Genomic DNA, 7,250 nt, shown 5'->3' on the forward strand with positions numbered 1-7,250 from the left:
AACTGAGTGAAAAACAAATGAGTGAAAATCCTCTTCTCTCTAATCAGTATAACTTTGAAAAAGCTGATTGAAAAGCAGTTGAAGAAAGCATAAAACTGCTAAAATCTGAAAGACAGAATGAGCTATATTGGAATTCTGATCAAGATATCTCAAATGAAATGCTTAAGAATAGAGTGAAGCTTATTACATCTATTATTCTAACAAGTGTTAGAGATAATATTTCAAAAAGAAAATCTTCTGAGTATTCAAAACCTTGGTGAAATGAGAATATCTCATCTAAAAGAAAAGAATTAGCTACTGCTAGAAGGGATTGAAAAAATGATGTAATATCTGATGAAGAGTTCAAAGCTGTCAGAAATGAATATTTTTCAGATATCAAAAGAGCTAAAACAGACTGCTGAAATAAATTTCTTGAAGAAGCACAAGGGAAGGAAATTTTTAAAGCTTTTAACTATACTAAAACAAGAAGTGTAGCAAAACTTCCAGCCTTAGAATATGAGTTTCAGAATGAATCATATACAGCAAACTCTTTTGAGAAAAAATGTCAAGCTTTCATGAGAATTCTCTTTCAGAACTCATCAGACTCAGATTCAGATTCAGAGGAAGAGAATATATCACTTCTTAACTACATTGATGAAAATGACTGGGAATGGCCTGATCTTACACAAGATGAATTAGAGTCAGCTATCTTCTCAAGTTCTGTTAAAACTGCTGCAGATCCTGATTCAATTAATCACTTGATTATTCAAAATATATATTCCTACTTAAAGAATGAATATTTTGAGCTCTTTTTCAATCTCTTGAAAAATGAATATCATTCTGAATGCTGGAGAGAAGCCACTGGAGTGATTCTTGCAAAACCTAATAGAAAAACTTCAATTTCTAAGTCATATAGAGTAATATCTCTATTGAACTGTTTAGAAAAGATTTTAGAAAAGATAATAGCTACTCAACTATCTTTTATAAGCTCTATAGATGATTCTCTTTTATTCAGTGAACAAATGAGAGATAGAAAACAGTGTTCTGCAATTGATACTGTTCTCTCAGTTGTTTATGATATTCAAATAGCAAAACATGAGAGTCTGGTCTCAACTGCAGTTTTTATTGATATAAAGGGAGCATTTGATCATGTTTCAAAGTCAAAGTTAATTCAGACATTGAAGATATTAAAACTGCCACTTTCTCTAATAAAATGAGTTAACTGTTTTATGTCTAAAAGAATTATACAACTCTTCTTTGATGGAATGAAACAAGACAAGACTGAGATAAAAATAGAAGTACCACAGGGATCTTCAATCTCACTCATTTTATTTGCAATATACACTGCATATCTATTCAAAAATAGAAATATGAGAATAGTGCGATCTCTGAGTTATGTGAATGATATTGGTCTAGTCTACAGCTCAAAAACTATCAAAGAGAATTTGAAAGTAATTGAAGAAGCTGCAAAGGAAATCTTTGTTAGAGCAGATATCAATCAAATTCAATTTGATATGAATAAAACTGAGTTAATTCATTTCTTTTCTAGACTCAATGAGAAAGAACTATCTCTAACTCTTTTAAATAGAGAGATTAAACCCAGTGTAAATGTCAAATGATTAGGAGTATGGTTAAACTCCAAGTTGAATTTTAAATATCACATTCAACAAAGAACTGTCAAGGCAGAAAGACTATTGAACAACATAATCAGACTATCAAATACAGAGAGAGGTCTATTCTTCCAGGCTATGAGACAGTTATATATAGCCTGTATTACATCAGTAGCTGATTATAAAGTTCAAGCTTGATGAAATAATCAAGGGAATTTCACTGAACTCTTTCAAAGTCTGCAAAACAGAGCCTTGAGAAGAATTCTGGAAGCATTCAAATCATCTTCTATTAAAGCAATGGAAATTGAAGCTTCAATTTCTCCTCCTGCTATTAGATTTGAAAAGGCCTGTATGAAATATGCTCTTAGAGTTGTAAAGATGAGCTCAAATCATATAATCAGAGAAAGAGTCTCTTCTTCATTTTCATCAATTAACTCTGGAAATGAACTGGATTGGAATAGATTTCTTGATTGGAATGAAAATAATTCTTCAAAGAAAATGCCTTCTCAACTGTACAGACTATGCTCTCTGATTAAAAATCAATTTTCTTCTTTAAATGTTGAAAAAGTTGATCATGAGAAGTTATCTTTCTGGAGAGAAAAGCTTGAATCTCTTATAGACTTACAAATAAGTGAACTATCAAAAGAGAAAGAATATGAACAGCATTTGAAGAGAATTTCTACAATCAATATAAAAGACTCTATTCTGATTTATTCAGATGGCTCAAAAAATGAGAACTTGAATAGATTAGGCGCAGGCATTGCTTATACTGAAGATAATATTAATTTTATCTCAGATTTCTGAAATCTAGGCTCTGAATGTGAAGTCTTTGATGCTGAACTATTTGCAATAGTGAAAGCTTTCAAACTCATTAAAATAAAATCTCATAAAAGAGGAAATTGTTTGAAAGAGACATGGATATTCTCTGATAGTCAAGCTGCTTTAAAAAGACTTAGAAATAGTCAGATTCATAATAATCAAATGAATCTTGAACTGATCTTAAACTCTGTTTTGAAAATTCAAAAGAGAAGAACATCAAAGCTGATAATTCATCTGCACTGAGTTCCTGCTCACATGAATATTCATGATAATGAATTGGCTGATTCAGCTGCAAAAAAGGGTGCAGAATTAAGCAGATCTATTCAAAAAATTATGTCCTGGTCTTTTATAAAGAGAAAAATAAAAGAATCTTGTTTAGACAAGTGGAATGAAAGCTGGCAGAAACAAAAGAAGAGTATACATTATTCAAGATTTGAAACAAAACCCAAGTGGAAATCTTGTTTAATTAAATGTAAAAAGAAAATATTCTCATCTATAATACAGCTGAAACTAGGACATGGCTATTTCAAATCTTATATACAAAGATTTGATGATAGATTTGACTCAATAGAATGCTCATTCTGCAATACAAATGAGAATCCTGAGCATATTGTAATGCACTGTGCATTATACAATAGTCTCAGAGCCAGATTGAAAGAGAAGTATGATCTAAATCAATTAAATATGAGATTCTTATTCTCAACTGAGACAGGAATTAAATACTTAATAGACTTTCTATCAGAAACTCAAGCAGCTACAAGAAAATGACTAAATTCAGAATTATCTGAGTATGAAGAGGAGGAAATTAATCAGATATAGTCTGTTAAAACAGCTATACACTCTCTTTTAATAATTTGTTTTGTTATAGTCTCTCTTTACTTTATCTTTTTCTTTATCTTTTTCTTTCAATTTCTTTCTATCTATTTATTTAATGTGTCTATCTTTGAGACTGTGTTCTTTTTCTCTTTTCTTTTGTCATGATATTGTCAAATGGTTTCAAAGTATCAAAAGATGTTAAAACACTGCAATTTGTAAACAGTTTTTGTATTCTGGGCTGGAATTTTCTGATTTTGCATATCTGAAATTGATGAATGTATAATAGTTAACTTTACAGACATAGAAAAAACCCTGAGAACTAAAGTTCTCAGGTAGATGTCATAGTCTCTGACTGCATACATCTATAATTGAAGAATAATAATAATAATAATAATAATAATAATAAACAAGATTCTTTTATCTTTCTCTTTATGAAAGACCAGGACACTGTTTTTTGAATAGATCTGCTTAATTCTGAACCCTTTTTTGCAGCTGAATCAGCCAATTCATTGCCATGAATATTCATATAAGCAGGAACCCAATGCAGATGAATTATCAGTTTTGATATTCTTCTCTTTTGAATTTTCAAAACAGAGTTTAAAATCAGTTCAAGATTCATTTGACCATTATGAATCTGACTATTTCTAAGTCTTTTTAAAGCAGCTTGACTATCAGAAAATATTCATACCTCTTTCAAATCATTTCCTCTTTTATGAGATTTTATTTCAATGAGTTTGAAAGCTTTCACTATTGCAAATAGTTCAGCATCAAAGACTTCAGATTCACAGCCTAAATTCCAGAAATCTGAGATAAAATTAATATTATCTTCAGTATAAGCAATGCCTGCGTCTAATCTATTCAAATTCTCATTTTTTGAGCCATCTGAGTAGATCAGAATAGAGTCTTTTATATTAATTATAGAGATCTTCTTCAAATACTGTTCATATTCTCTCTCTTTAGATAGTTCACTTATTTGTAAGTCTATGAGAGATTCCAGCTTTTCTCTCCAGAGAGATATCTTCTCATGATCAATTTTCTCAACATTTAATGAAGAAAATTGATTCTTAATAAGTGAACATAGTCTATACAGTTGAGAGGGCATTTTCTTTAAAGTATTATTCTCATTCCAATCAAGAAATCTATTTCAATCCAGTTCATTTCCTGAGTTAACTAATGAAAATGAAGAAGAGACTCTTTCTCTGATTATATGATTTGAGCTCATCTTCATGACTCTCAGAGCATAGTTCATACAGGCCTTTTCAAATCGAATAGCAGGAGGTGGAATTGAAGCTTCAATTTCCATTGCTTTAATAGGAGATGACTTGAATACACTCAGAATTCTTCTCAAAGCTCTGTTTTGTAGACTTTGAAAGAGTTCAGTGAAGTTTCCTTGATTGTTCCATCAAACTTGAACTTCATAATCAGCTACTGAGATAATACAGGCTATGTATAACTGTCTCATAGCCTGAAAGGATAGACCTCTCTCAGTATTTGATAGTCTGATTATACTATTCAGTAGTCTCTCTGCCTTGATGATTCTTTGTTGAATATGATATTTAAAATTCAGCTTGGAGTTTAATCATACTCCTAGCCATTTGACATTTAAACCGGGTTTAATCTCTTTATTCAAAAGAGTTAGACTTAGTTCTTTCTCATTAAACCTGGGAAAAAAGTGAATTAACTCAGTTTTATTCATATCAAATTGAAATAGATTGATATCTGCTCTAACAAAGATTTCCTTTGCTGCTTTCTCAATCACTTCTAAGTTCTCTTTGATTGTCTTTGAACTGTAGAGTAGACCAATATCATCTACATAACTTGGAGATCTCACTATTTTCATCTCTCTATTCTTGAATAGATATGCAGTGTATATTGCAAATAAAACAGGTGAGATTGGAGATCCTTGTGATACTTCTATTTTTATCTCAGTTTTATCTTGTTTTCTTCCATCAAAGAATAGTTGTATAATTCTTTTAGACATGAAACAATTGACCCATTTTATTAGAGAAAGTGGCAGTTTTAACATCTTCAAAGTTTGAATCATCTTAGACTTTGACACATGATCAAATGCACCTTTTATATCAATAAAAACTGCAGTTGAGACCAGGCCTTCATGCTTTGCTACTTGAACATCATGAACAACTGAGAGAACAGTATCAATTGCAGAACATTGTTTTCTACCTCCCATTTGTTCATTAAATAGAAGAGAATCACTAATAGAGCTTATAAAAGATAATCTAGTAGCTATTATCTTTTCTAGAATTTTTCCCAAACTGTTCAACAGAGATATTACTCTATATGACTTAGGAATTGAAGCCTTTCTATTAGGTTTTGCAAGGATTACTCCAGTAGCTTCTCTCCAGCATTCAGAATGATAACCATTTTTTAAGAGATTGAAAAAGAGCTCAAAATATTCATTCTTCAAGTAGGAATATGTGTTTTGAATAATTGAGTGATTAATTGAATCAGGCCCTGCAGCAGTTTTAATTGAACTTGAGAATATTGCTGACTCTAGTTCATCATATGTAAGCTCAGGCCATTCCCAGTTATTTTCATCAATATATTCATGAAATGACATATTCTCCTCTTCTAAATGTGATGATGAGTTTTGAAAGAGAATTCTCATAAAAGCTTGACATTTTTCCTCAAAAGAATTTGCTGTATATAATTCATTCTGAAATTCATATTCTAAGGTTGGAAGCTTTGCTACACTTCTTGTTTTAGTATAGTTGAAGGCTTTGAAAAGTCTTTGTCTCTTATAGTAGAGTGATATGTCAGAAGTTATTAAGAATTCATTATAATGATTTTCATGCAGGGCACTTCAGATTAGAGAAGACTGAGAAGCTTCTAAAATGTAAATACACTTGAGACAAGCTCTGAGCAGATGTCAAAGAGTATATTAAAACTTGTAATATCTGTCAAAGAATAAAGATTCTGCAGTATAAGTAATACAGTGAGTTAATATCACTGTCTATTTCAAAGAACTCATGATAGAATTTATTAATGAATTTTATAGTTGATCTGCTGAAGTTAACAAGAGTCAAAGAATATAACTCAATTTTGATCATTGTTAATTACTTTATGAAGATGATTAGATATATTTCTACTTATAAAAAGATTAAAGTCTCTGAATTGACTGACCTGTTTTTAGATACTATCATTTGTGATCACAGTGCTCTGAAATTATTGATAACAGATCAAGAATTCCTCTTCATCAGTAAATACTGATCAGCTTTTTACTATTATCTTATGATAAGATGTCTTCTCAGTACTGTATTTCATCTGCAGACAGATAGTCAGACTGAATATCAGAATCAGACATTAGAACAGCATCTTTAAGCATTCTGTTTATATTATTAAAATGATTAGCTCAAACATCTTCTGACTGCGGAATTCATATATAATAATACAAAGAATGTAATCTTAAAGATATCTTCTTTCTATGCTTGTTATGAATATAATTCTTTGTTACTCAGTGATGTCACAGATGACATTTCAAAGAAAGAGATAAACAGTCAGAATGTTAGACAGATACAGAGAATGAAGTATCTCTCAGTGTCAGAAGTAAAAGCAAGATTGAAACTTTTGAATAAAATTCATAAGAAGACAGTGAAAAGCATCTACTGTGCTCAGAAGTGATAGATAAAATACTATAATTAAAAACATCTTCTGATGAAGTTCTCAATAGAGAATTAAGTACTACTTTCAGTAAAGAATATCAAGACAATGAGATTATATAAGAAGCTCAGTGAGTGATAACTAGAATCTTTCTCAGTAATAAGAGTAATGAGTATGCAGATATATGAGTTGAAATTACTCACAGAATTGAAATCAATTCATTCTGTTTTTCATATTTTCTATTTGAAGTTCTATAAGCAACACTTCAGAGCAGAGCTATCTTGACTGAATAGTATTAAGATTGAGAGTGATACTGAATATCTTGTGAAGAAAATATTGAATAAGTGAATATATTACAGCAAGCTTCAATATCTTATTAAATAAGAAAATTATTCATTGTCAGAGAAT

The sequence above is a fragment of the Blastomyces dermatitidis genome (assembly GCF_000003525.1).
Source record: "Blastomyces dermatitidis ER-3 genomic scaffold supercont1.10, whole genome shotgun sequence".
Lineage (NCBI taxonomy): Eukaryota > Fungi > Ascomycota > Eurotiomycetes > Onygenales > Ajellomycetaceae > Blastomyces > Blastomyces dermatitidis.